General features: G+C 41.5%; 1 protein-coding gene across 4 annotated transcripts in view; it reads left to right on the top strand.

Moving 5' to 3' along the window:
* Window positions 1-13,636, top strand: part of KIF16B (kinesin family member 16B) — a 138,355-nt gene that overhangs the window by 106,849 nt on the left and 17,870 nt on the right. The window lies entirely within an intron of this gene.

Here is a 13,636-nt window from a genome sequence, read left to right on the forward strand (position 1 = left end):
AACTGCAACTCCAGTTTTTGTGAACACATCCAGGCTACTTCCAACCAGTCGTGTAGATAGTAGCAAAACCTGGCTGCTTCCAGCTATGCTGCCAGTTGCATTTTTTCCTTTAGGTGTATAGATGGTATTGCTGACATAGCTGGAGGCACAAAGTTATTAGGATAATTTTAATTCACCTGGAGGTTTCTCTTGAGGTTCGCAGGACAGGGTTCGGGCAGGATGTTAAAGGATTGTCCTCTGTTCATGTGGAACCTCAGGGACGAGGAACAGGCTGATACAGGTTGCAGGTGCTGCTACATACTAAGAATATTTAGATGTTTCTTTTGATTTTGCTGTATTAAGCAAACGAGTGAGTTGTTGCCTAAATGAGATTAAGGTACAGGTGATTTAACTGGTGGAGGTGCCATTCAGATAGGGCTGAAGTAGTCTGAAGGAAGGAAATGCTCTTGAAAAACCATTTTCTGCCCCTGTATTTGACAACGACAGATGTTGGGTGTTCTAACATAAGCTTCTGGCTTACAGTTTATCCAGCTGCTCTTGAAGAGTTGAAGAAGAGGTGTATTTTGTGCTGAGATATTGACTTACTGTCCCAGCTTTTGGGATATAAAGATTAAAATGAAGCATGGTTCCTTGCTTCCATAGCCTAGATAATTACGAACTAATTGCACATTTTAGCACTGGCTCCCATATTTCCCTTTGCTATAGAGATGAATGCCTTAAAATTACCACTTGAAAGCACCTACTGCGGGTCCTCTACCCTGACTGTCCCACTGGAGGATCCTACACACCTGCCAGAGAGCCACAAGATCGGGGCTAATCCACAAGGGAAGGCAAGCCAGGAGCTTGGGGTGGCTGCGGCACAGTGCCCAGGGGCAGTCTAGCAGGACTCAAGCAGAAAGCTTACAGGAGTGTCGGCCGTCATCCAGCAGGGGCAGGGATGCAGTAGGGATGCATCCCCCTTCTTACCATACAGTGCTTGAGGTAGAAAAGTTAAAGGGGTGAATTACTTGCCATAAGAGGCACTTCTTACCTAAAGGTCTTTTGTAAACATTAGTTTATCGTGTTCCGCTAATGAGGTTTCAGATTTGCTGTGGTGAAAATAGTGTTCTGTTTCTTATTTAGAAATGAGTTGGCTTTGGAAGAAAGGAAGAAACCAAATTTCTTGGCCCTGCATGGCCAGTAATACAGTTTGTTTCTACATGAGCGACCTTGGGTTGTGTGTCCACAAGCAGATCTTCCTGTAAGCCTCTTGGGACGCTTTCTTCACTGCTGCAAAGTAAATACATAAAAAATAATAATAATGATAACCTGGAAGGGTCTTTTACCATCTGTCTGTGCAACACAGAGCATAAAGAAGGCTCCGTCTTACAAGAGAGAATTTTCTATCCCACTACAGACCCCAAAGCAAGAAAACCCAGGCAGTAAAATTTATTAGACATCCCTGCATGACAAAAATCAATAAAATACAATCTCTTGTGGTTTAATATGAAAATATACCTAAAGAAGCAGTAGCTTTCAAGAAAAATATCGAGCTGGAGATACAGAATTGAAAATGTCAAGGAGAAGAAAAGTAAAGGTAGAGGATGCAGTCTGGTTCACTATAGGGCTAATTTCAGAACCAGAGCCAGAAGTAATAGTGCAGAGGGCGAACTGCGTGGTCTCCTTTAAAAGACAAATGCCATTATGCGGATGTCTGTGATGCAAGTGCCAGTGGGATGAAAAAGCACACCTTTCTGTGGGTTCAGAGCTTTGGGAGCCAATGCTAAAATGTGCAATTAGCTCGTAATTATCTATAAATGGCTGTGAAGCTGTGAATGATAAAAGGAATCAGAGCTACGTTTCTGGCCAGTCTCTTCTGAACTGCAGCTATTATTTTCTGTCATACTCAGTTCTAGGTACTGTTGGCATTAATGATACTTTAATGACTTGTGGTGTACAGCGCTGTTGGCAATGCCGAGCTGAGGTTGAGTGTAGACTGTATTTTTTATGAAATACTTTAAATTTTTTTCAGTCTTCACCTTAACATTGCATGTCCTAGTCTTATTATGCATTTTTTTCTGGGAGAAAAAAAAAAAAAAAAAAAAGCTACAGCAGTGATTTAGCAATATTTTAAATCCTTAAATTACTTGCTGCACTTTAAGTTCTAACTCCAATTTGACTTTTTTTGAATTGGAGTTTATAGCAATACACTTCTAAGGTCAGCCCAATTTTTGACTAAGTACCAAAGTTGTTATTAATAGGAATGGCAAACTACTGTATTTCAGGGGGTTATTTACATATCTGGAGCAGCATAATTTCCATTCTGATTGTATTTTAGGTGCTGTAACTCTTTGTAAGTATGTTGAAAAAAACAAAACAAAACAAAACAAAACAAACACACAACAAAAAAACAACAACTTTACGGTCTTGTGCCTTGCCCCTTGCCCGGTCTTGTACCCCTGCTCTCCGGGGTTACTGCAACCTGTGTAGGTGCAGCAGCAGCATTTGGAGTGCCTGTAGGTGTGGGTGTAGGGCCTGCTGGGGACACAAATACTGATCTTGTAGAAATCAGCTGACAGACAGTAACTGGGAAGTTGCTGACGTGTCTCAGCCCCGAATATATGCGATAGTTAGACATATCCCCACCTCGAACCATCCTCCCCCCCCCCATAATAATGATGCTGACTTCAGTATCGTGGCATTTTAGTCAAGCGTGTCTCGGAGCTTTTGCATGTGTAGGGTGTGTGAGGATCTGGCTTTGTCAGCATTTCTCATCAAGTGTGCGATGAATAAATTGTGGTATGCTTGGGAACGAATATACATCCTCGGTCACCTCCGTGACGCTGGGATCTCAAGAGGGTAATGAAACAGAGAGTAGCAGTGGTCTTTGTGGTCCCCATAGCTGCTTTTTCAAAATCCTTTGAAAGCAGCCCCCTAAAAATGTATCTCCTGAGCTTATTGCATTTAGTTATCAGTCATTTTAAGCTTCACCTAGTGACAACGCTGATAGCAGGGGAAAATCCCTAATTTGTGTGAGGTTTACGGCTTGTTTTTAATCCTGTGATAAAGCAGCTAGCTTTATGGTGTCTGTAAGAGTAGACATAAGTGAAAATTTATGTATAATCCATGTGGCTATAAACCACTCTCACTCTTGGAGGGGGGGAGTCAGTAGTTGCTTTTAAACTTCCCATTTGCGTACTTAGACGGCTCTTTCTCTGTTTTCTATCATTTTAAACGACACAGAAGGCTAGCTAACTTCTCCTTGTAATCAGTCCTGTTTGTTGGGAGAGTTGCAGCTTTATACTTGTAACAAATCAAACGCAGAGGCACACTACGTATTTGTTTGCAGGTATATTTCTCGGTGACAGCTGTTCTTTAAGACCCTGAGATCTGCCATTAATTTTGAGTCGTCAGGAAGGCATCCATCTAGTCAGCAGTAGAAATTACTGCTGCTCTTTGATGAGTTTTCATTATTAGCATTTCTCAAAGGCAAGGGTGACTGAAATTTATGGCATCAGTTGGTCACACGAGACGGGGATGTTTCATAAACGCTGCCAGATGTCACCGAGATGAGCTCGTATGCAAGAAGCAAATCACTTCTGGAAGAGCTGTTAAAACGGCTGCGGTGACTTCTCTCTGAACGTGCTCCTGTTGGGGAAGCCAACAGGCACAGAGGCTTCTTGGGGTGCAACCCGAGTGTCCTGCGTGGGGAGCGGGCACGGCTCTGCCCAGCTGCCTGTGCTCTGCAGGGACGCTGCCTTAACCTTGCTAGAAATCCCAGTGGGCGGATAATGAATCAAATCCCAAATTATTTTTGAAAGGTAAATAAACCCTGTTACAGAGCACCAGAAGATTCCTTGTTCTTCTTTTTGAGAAGTGGTATTTGTGCCGCATGGTTATGAAGATAAATCAATGTGCTGAGCTTTGAAGATGTGACCTTGCACACCCAGCAGTTGTTGCCGTTTCTTTAAAGGAATAAACAAGCACCATGACCTGAAACTACACGCAAAAAATAATGGTTACTTTGCAAAATTACAGGCTAAAGAGGTAGAGGGTGTGTTTTCAACTTGTTCGTGGGTTCTCTGGATCCTTTGTGTTAGAACATGGTCTGCCACGTGGGACTGGTATTCTTCCCCAAAGATTTCTGTCTTAGAGCAAGGGATAGACAAACAAGGGAGCAAAGCCAAGGTCGCAAGGGCACAGCACGTATTATTATTTTTTAAAACCTAAAAGATATTTTCCAAATATATCTGAGAAGCATATTTATCTGTTCTTCATTTGGTTTTGACTGGTGTACATGTGAGGTAACTGTACCCTTTTGGTTGATGTATGCTGTCTCTGCATCTTCTTATTCTGCCTACCTACAGCCTGCATGGGAAACTTAATGCATTTTCTTAGGCACCTGGGCCAATTTTTGTCCCTCTTCCCTGGGTTAATAATTCTCAGCTATGCGGGTAGTGGTTTACATTTAGAAAGATGCCCTGGCTATATTAATTTCCAGTTTTCTTAAGAGACTAAAATTCCCAGAGAAAATAGCATGGTTTTATAGTGCTGTGAAAGGCTTGCACAAACTGTGATATATCCTATCACTCATTTTTATAGTTTTATAGGTATTCTGTATTTAAATGCTATCGTACTGCTTATAATGAACAAAACGACGAAGTAATTTGTCAAATATTATATTCTGCATCATTTATGGCTCTATTTTGGTGTGTTATTATTCCGACTAGTCTAAAAATTGCTTTAAGGAAAGTAAAAACACCTCTGTAATGCCGGGTAACTTCATTGGCTGCAGTTAATTTGATTTTCTCAATAGCAGGCAATAGACTAAATGGAGTTAAAATAATGCAATAAATAGTGGCATCCACGTCTCACCGTAGCTCAAAAAAAGCGTATTGAATCTAGGTCGATCTGCTTGAGAACTCTTGAACAGTTTTGATAATTACGGATGATTTCGATAGACGGGTGGGCTTGATTCAAAGACGGTGAGCCACAGGCAGCAAACTGCAAAAGAGAAACTTGTGGTGTTCCATCCTACGTGGCAATTTTGCATCGTCAGAGGGAGGTTTCAGGGAAGTTCACAGGAAGGTGAATTGCTTTTCTGTGTACTTATCCCTCTTCAGTGATGAAATTGAAATGTTCTTTGGAGATGACAGTCTTTGAGGATGGTAGCTGGAAAGGATGCCAGGAAGATCTCACAACTTCAAAGAGTGGGAATTGCCGAGAAGGTTACCCAGAGTTAGAGATAGCAGGGTTGTGGGAACCCCTGCATCCTGAGAAGGTGCTCATGGACCGGGGACTGTAGAGGGGATTGTCAGGGGAGTTAGTCATGGCATCTAGACTTCGAGGGATGCCACAACAGAATTGCATATGCTTATGGGAGGGGATGTAAGTGGTGGTGCTTCTCAGTATGTCTGTGCCAGTGTTGCAGGGCAGTGATGGAGAGCAGGAAGAAAATATTCTTCTCGTGCATGTGGGCAAAACAGCTTCCTTTTGGAGAAAAGGTTGTGCTGTAAAAGGATGGGAAACTAGATTGGGACATAAATTGTTCTTAAGACAGAGAGAAAAATAGCAACTCCAGTGCATTGCTCTGCAGTACAGTCTCTTGTGTTTTTCAGGAGGGAGTTATTTGTTGGCCAATTTCTTTAGGATTTTCAGGGTGGATTCCCTCAAGGGAGAAGGGAGATGCTCATTGCTCTGTGCACATCTGAGTAAGATCCAGACGTCGCAGCCTGTAGCAACAAGGAGAAGTGAGGACAGAAAGCTGGAAACCGGCAGCACCAACAGAGGAGCGGAGAGATAGCAGGGATGGGCCTGGGGCAGCTCCTCGGGTCTCAGAAACGCTGCAAAGAGCTGGGGAGCAGAGGGGCCGGAGCAGAGCGTGCTTCCCTCCAGGCTGGTGAAGGACTGGCTGTCAGGCTGGTGCCAGGGGCCCTTCTGTGGGACTCTTCTTGCGGGTAGGAGGAAAGGTGTGTAAAAGCTTTTTCCAGTTCTGTTCCCTGGTCACTTAACTCAAGTTTAGGAGGCCCATTATCCTTGTTTGCTTGCTACAGGAAGCGGTGGCTTTGTTGCTGTATAAAAGCCGCTCATTCTCTGAGGAGTTTGCTGTGTCAGAAGGTTGGCGTGAGTCCACCTCAGGGCTTTGGCGATCCATAGCTGCTCAGGTGTCCTGCCTCTGAGCTGTCAAATCTCTCTTCTCTTCCGGCAGATAGCAGAGAAGAAGGTATGGGAATAGGAAATTTGATGTAGCAAATGGACAGTGGAATAAGAAAAAAAAAATAGGTAAAGCTTAGTGAAAAAGACAGCAATAAAATAGAGACGTGCTGGGAAGTGGAGAATAACACGTGGGAAGAGAAGTAAATGGAAGTCAAGAGAAAAAAATGGAAATGGGAGAGAAAAATAAGTGACAAACTGAGTATCCAGAAAATAAACCTATGGTTACTCCCTCTCCTCAATTAGTTGACAGTGGGAACACTGCCTTTAATCTTCCTGTCCTCTGAGGGCATCACTTGCCTATTGCATCTGAATCTGTGAAACACTGTAGGGTTTACGTGACTGTGAGCTACATTTTTATTTTTTGAATAAGGGGAAGTTTAGAATTTTATTGGCTCACTCTTGGGAAAATGTCATTTAAGCTTCAAATATTTTGAGCTATATAACTGGAAAATGTTACTTAAGTGGCTTTTAATTGATTCTGTTTGTTTCTTTTTAGTGAACTGTACATGCTCAATTGACTTGTTTTTGATCTCCGTTAGATTTTTTTTTTCATAATTTATAAAATAGCCTTCAATCTGTTCGTTAAATATTCACTATTTCCCTTTGCTTAAGGCTGTCCTATGAAATTGTATAGAACAGGTGATTTATTTCAGATGAAATACCAGTAAAAAACTGAAGATGAGCTTTTTAAAATCTTGTTGCTTAATTTCTAAATATTTAGAGCAACTTCCAAGTTAAGAATACAGCTTTTGTCCAATTTCTTTAGAGTCTGTGAGTCTTAGTACATCTTGAGAAGTTGAGGCTTAAGTTACTTTGTTTAAACTTCAAAAAGTGAAACTAGGACAGTTTTTTCTTTCATTACTCCCTGCAAAATCAAGTCAGGTGCAGCCATACCAGCTGCAAAACCGTGCCACATTCTTCTCTTTGATTTTTCTCATCTGTGACAGAGAATTCGGGTACAAAGGATCAAAAGTCAGACATGCCCTTTGAAAAATGAGAAAATTCAGAGTTGTAAAAGTAACATGAGAGTTAAAGAAGACTGAGTTTTTAATTTAATAGTTAGCATTTCCTTAATTTTCTTTTTTTCCCCTTTTTCCCCCATTTAAATATATCAAAACACTGAAGTACAAAGAGAATTTGGGATGAAAGATTAAAGATGACTCAGCCTCCATCAATGTCTGCCCTGTTTTTCTTCTTAAAAAAATCTTTTACCATATTGTAGGCACTAAAACATAGATTTTACCCACCAGAAATAATGAGATGTTTCAAATCCTGTAGATTTTTGCTTGATGTAGGAAAATGGCACTTTTTTTTTTTTTTTTATGTTTAGGCAGCATAACACTTTGAACAATTTCACGCTTGAGAAGTGACAAGCCTACGTGACTGCATGATGTGGTATTTTACTTGGGTCCACTCTGTATTGAAATATCATCGGCAAAGTACTTTGCAAGACTTGCATTAAGATGTTATGTTCCACTGTACCATAAAAGCCCGAAACCGAATTAAATCCAGCAGGTCCCTAGCAAACTGCCATTAGTGTCAGTGAAGAGTTTCCAACTGAATATAGAGGATACCCTTATACTGCTGACAGTTTTGTATCCTAAAGAGCGTGAAATGAATATTCCCTGTCCCAGGCAAAATCTATTACTGTATTAGAGCTTTCAGTTGTACTCTCCTGGTTTCCAAAAGGCCGGTCCCCAAATTTGCATCTTTTTCTGGGGCTCAGTAGATGAAGGTTATGAAGATGTGTGGTTTTACCTTAAAAGTCTGTGCTTCCATGTATGTGTTTATAGCTATATGCTTGTCCTGGAGTTAATTTTCTTCTTAATAGCTGGTATGGTGCCGTGTTTTGGATTTAGGATGAGAATAATGCTGATAACACACAGATGCTTTAGTTGTTGCACAGCCATGCTTAAACAGAGCCAAGGACTTTTCGGCTTCTGGTGCTGCCCTGCCAGTGAGGAGGCTTGGGGTGCAAAAGGAGCCTGGAAGGGACACAGATGGGACAGGTGACCCCAACTGGTCCACACCAGCCCATGCTAAATATTCCATACTACACAGCATCCACCTGAACAATTAAACTGGGGGGATGGCTTGGGGACAGGTGAGTGCTTCTCAGGGGGACTTGCTGGGCATCCATCAGCGGGTCATCATCTGTCACTGGGCATCACTTGTTTTGTGTATTGTTTCATCATTATTATTTTTTTCCCTTCCTTTTCTGTGCTATTAAGGTGTCTTTACCTGAACCCACGAGTTTTACCCTTTTTCTGACTCTCCCCCATCCCACCGGGGTGCATGGTGCTGAGCTGCCAGGTTAAACAGCAACAATGCTGTTGCCAGAATTAGGTGAATCTTAAGAGTTGTATGTAAGAAAATACAGGTGACTAAAGAAAGGGCACTTGCTGTTCTACTCTTACCAGCATTAAAGGCTTGCTGATAACCTAGTTAAAACCAGTCTCTTGGCTGAAATGTGAGAGCAATACAGGAATTGAATAATCTGTGATTTGCTAGGATAATACCTGGTTGGTCTGAAGCACCTTTGACTGGAGGATTGGACCTGGGACTGTCTAAACTTGATTGCATTAATCTCACAAACACTATATCATGGTAGGTAGGCATCGTTTCTTGGAGATGACGTTGCTGAGACACAGACAAATAACATGCCCCCAAGTAATACAAGACCAGAAATAAAGCACAGCCTTTATTTATTAAAAAGAAATTAGGGAATAAATTGCAAATGACTGTTTGCCTCTCCTGAAGTCTGCTACTGCCTAGCAACAATTGCTAGTTAGGATAAACATCATTAACTGTAAAAAGTTCGATGCCTAAAAGACATTAGGAGTGCTGATATGCAGTCTTAAGGTCTCTCCATACTATTTTAAAACATTATTTTTTTTTGCGTTTGGAGCCTAAGGGTAGTCCCACTTTTGCCCATGGTACGTGTATGCATGCATGTGCCCGCTAGCTTCTATATAATGCAATTTGTGATGCTGTAGTTAAGTGTGGTAGGGAAATGCTTCTGCAGCCAAAACAAAAATTAAAAATCTTGCATACTACATGCAGAAGCTTCTCGGGAAATCATTCTAGCTCACTGTTCCTGTCAAGCTGGGGAATATGCCTGTTAATTTCCCCTGACAGAATACACATCACCTCATCAGCAGCCCTAGAAAAATGACAAAACATCCAAACTGAAGGAAAAAACTGACTGCCAAACACTTTCATTGCCCCTGCAGGAAGGGGGGAGGCGGGCTGGGAGAGGAGGGGCATGCTTCAGAAATTTCAGGAAAGTAGAATAATTTACCTTACCACCTGTAGTGTCCCACAGTTACGCTTTATATTTCTGCAAAACCCTCATCTCGTAGTCAAGATGTGACCCTTTAAGAGTACATTTGAGCTAGAGGGTACGTGGTCATTTAATTTGAAAAAGAATAATTTATACCTCTGAATCTGGAGAATGTGAAATTCTTTTAGTGTTGGAGCTGAGGCAAACATCTCTGTGCAAAATCTATACCTGCATATATCGTACATACTGAAGTAGTACGAACAAATGCAATTTGATCACGTACTGTGCTGTGTGTATTACCTGTAGCAATGGTAATTTCATTTGAAGTTACCGTGTAGCTTCTTGAAGGCTTTGTAGCACTACTAATAACAAAATTTGATGAATTTATTGAAATATCCACTACTGCGATTTGCCTTAAATGAATGAGGTATGAAAAACTTCAGCTGAATTGTTGATTTTCTGAATTGCACACAATTTGCTTCATATTCTGAGTCTTCCTGTCAAGTGGCACATCATGGTAGAGAATATTTATAGGAAATTATGGCAACGTTTATCATTGCATCAATATATTCATATTACTGGACTGCTTTTTTGTTCTTTTTATAAGTGAAAATTACGACAAGATGAGAACATTTTTATAAACACTGCATATTTCTGGAACTCTTGCACCAAAGTATTTTTCCCTCACGCTGAAGGACTGACTTTATAAGACATTGACAGAGATCAATGGTCCATACGTAAAAGTACGTTACTTCTGGTAAACGTATTAATGTAGTATTTTTATATAAATATACTACAATGGATCAGCTTCCTATGACAGTGAAATTACACAGCCACATAATTACATAATCCACATTGCTGTACAAACAGTTCTGGTTCTTATGTTGCAAAGATAATTTTCAGACTGTGAACTGGGTGAAAACTGGTGCTGTGATGTCTGCTTAAGCATTTGGACAGCCTGAAATTAGAGCCTAGAGAGTTTTGGATGTCTCCTTTTTGTTTTGATGGGTATTAGGCTCTGCAGTCTGACAGTTTCTGCTGTAATGGCAAATGAGGAAAATTAAGTTTGCAGTGTATTCTAGAGAATGCATTTGCTTTTGTATCTCGTGTGGTATTTGGCATAGAGCAGAGTAGGACATATTGGAACAATTCAGAGCTTCCAGGGGCTGCTGAAATGATGATGAAGTTTACGGTTGGAGGTTTTGCTGCCACGTAGTTGGGAGGTCATCTGGCGTATGACAGAAGTGGCTTGCATTTCGTTTGTGTGATGAGCAACTGCCAAGAGTTTGGCCAAGAGAAGAGCCAGAGAACCCTTGAGAAAGACAAAGCAGCCAAGCAGGGACACGGAGTTACGCCAGCAGACCCGAGGTGGTGTACCTTCTGCATCCAGCCCACACAGAAATGGTTACTGCAGTAGATAATTGGTTATTTGTAACATGTCCTGTGCAGGATGTAAAATCTTTCCAGGTACATACATGTATGTATGTAGGTATACTCTGTACATGTGAGCATTACAGACATAAGTAACATACATACGTGTTGCAAATACAGTTTGGCACAGTGGCATTCTGACCTGGATGGCAAGTTTTTGTTGCGTATAACTCTCCAAGATCAAATTGCTGGTCAACATCTGGACCAGAATAATGAAAAAATGATTTTCATTTAGGTTCAGTTGTAACTTGAAGTGTTTTAGAGCCGGGTTTACTGGCTGGGGCCTGTCTTTTAAGTATTAAATTTGTCTGTGGTAATGGAATTTTGTTGTCTTGGTTTTAAAGATTTATGCATCGGTGCGATTTGGGAATTAAGAAACATTAAATCTATGTGACCAGCGACTTTTGTGAGAACGAGTTTCATAGAATCTCAGAATGGTTTGGGTTAGAAGGCACCTCAAAGACCATCCAGTTCCACCACCCTGCCATGGGCAGGGACTCCTCGCACTAGACCAGGCTGCCAAAAGCCCCATCCAGCCTGGCCTTGAACACCTCCAGGGATGGGGCATCCGCGGCTCCTTTGGGCAACCCGGTCCAGAGTCTCACCATTCTCATAGTAAAGAATTTCTTCCTAACAGCTAAGCAAATTCTACCCTCTTTTCATTTAAAGCCATTACCCCTTGTCCTATCTCTACACTCCCTGACAAAGAGCCTCTCCCCAGCTTTCCTGAAGGCACCCTGTACGTACTGGGAGGCCTCTATAAAGTCTTGCTGGAGCCTTCTCTTCAACTCCCTCAGCTACATCTTCATGGGAGAAATGCTCCAGCCCCTTGATCATCCCTGTGGCCTTACTCTGGACTCATACCAAAAGGACCACGTCCTTCTTGGGGGCCAAGAGCTGAACGCAGCATTCCAGATGGGGCCTCGTGAGAGCAAAGGAGGGCAATCACCTCCCTCGCTGTGCTGGCCATGCTTCTGTTTTGAGGCCCGGACAGTTCTGGCTTTTTGGGCTGCACGCACGCATTGCTGGCTCACGTTGAGCGTCTCATCCACCAACACCCCAGGTCCTTCTCCTCAGAGCTGCTCTCAATTCATTCTCCACCCAGCCTCTCTTTGTGCTTGGGATTGCCCTGGCCCAGGTGCAGGACCTTGCACTTGGCCTTGTTGAACCTCTTGAAGTTTGCATGGGCCTGCTTGTCAAGGAGTTTAGCAAGGCTGGCTGTTTTTAGAAAATACAACTAACCATTTTTCTCCTAAAATATATTCAGAAAGCTAACAGCTTTGGAAAATACTTCAAAGGCCGTTGCCCATCCCAAAGTTTTGTTGAAGTAGTCCCCCAAAACCTGTTAAAATCGAACTTAATTTAGATATAGAAATCAGTCTTGGTTTCAGATGTGATACCTTGCTTTGGCTCTACAGAGTATGTCTGAGGAAGTGGTAGCAGTAGCTTTTTTTCATTTGTGCAAATTGGCCTTTTCTTGACAGACACTATTTTAAAATTCTATAAATAAAGTATTTATTAGTAAATAAATTCAAAAACAGTCTTCCTAGAGCCAGGAGGGGATTGTGGTGGCAGTTGTTTTACCTTGTTTGTTTCTAGCAGTTACATGATTCAGTACTACTTAATAAAATATAATTTCTGCAGGGGTGGGATTTTGAAGCCCTTGAAAATATTAGCACTTATATTTCTGTATAGGTTAAGGAGTGAGTAATGCAGTGAAAGTAAGTCCCAAGGACATAATTACGGGATACTATTTGGCTGCGTACTGCTTGTCCTGCCAACATGAAGAAGCAGGCACACAGAGCAGAATATGATTGGAAAAACTTGAGAAATAAAATTGGGGCACGTTGGCAAGACTGATGCAGAACAGACATCTCTTCTGGTGCCCCACATCACTTGATATCGCTCATTTGAAGATGTCTAGACACTTCTGTAAAACTATCCAAGTCAGAGTTGAACCAGACAGTGGGAATAAATTATTTGTATTGCAGAATTCCTTTGTATTTAAAGAATGGTTACATTCAACATTAACGATGAAGCTCCTCATTTAATTCGGTATCCTTCTGCTCCTTGTAACCAGCCATAGACTCTCTACAGTCCTCTATGTGCTGATATACTAGAAAATGATGCATCTTGTTTATTATTTCAATATCATCAGATAGCCTGGGGAATTCATGCAAGAGGCATTTTTTACACATGGGTTCTGCCTGCAAAACAACTCCAGCAATAGCACTGTGAGGTTGCATATTTCCTTCTTATACCATAAAAGCTAGAAAGAAATTGTTTTCAACTGCCTTAAAATGCAAACACGGACTACGTGGAGAGGACTTGCTTTCTTGTACGTCGTTCCCAGCAGCAGTGGTTTAGCAGACAAAGTTCATTGGTATGTGTTACCGACGGTTGAGCTGTGTGTATGTTTTCCAGATATAGCTGGCTGGAATTAGTTCAAATGTTTTGTTTGCTGATATACAAGAAAGGAATAAAGATCCCTTGCTCTCTCCTCGACTAGAGCGGCTTATTACAGTTCCTATGGAATAAAAAAGAAATGGAAAAATAGCTTTTCACGCCTCTGTGTTGAACTCCTAAAAGGACAGATCTGAACAGTCATTTTTAGATGTTCTGCTCCTGCCTTCTTTTCATTTTGATTGTGATAAATAGGATTTTGTTTGTTCATGTGGGTTCTCTTTAGAAATTAAACTATCCCCTTCCTGCCTGGACATCCATTTG

Source organism: Aythya ferina (genome assembly GCF_964211825.1).
Source record: "Aythya ferina genome assembly, chromosome: 3".
Classification (NCBI taxonomy): domain Eukaryota; kingdom Metazoa; phylum Chordata; class Aves; order Anseriformes; family Anatidae; genus Aythya; species Aythya ferina.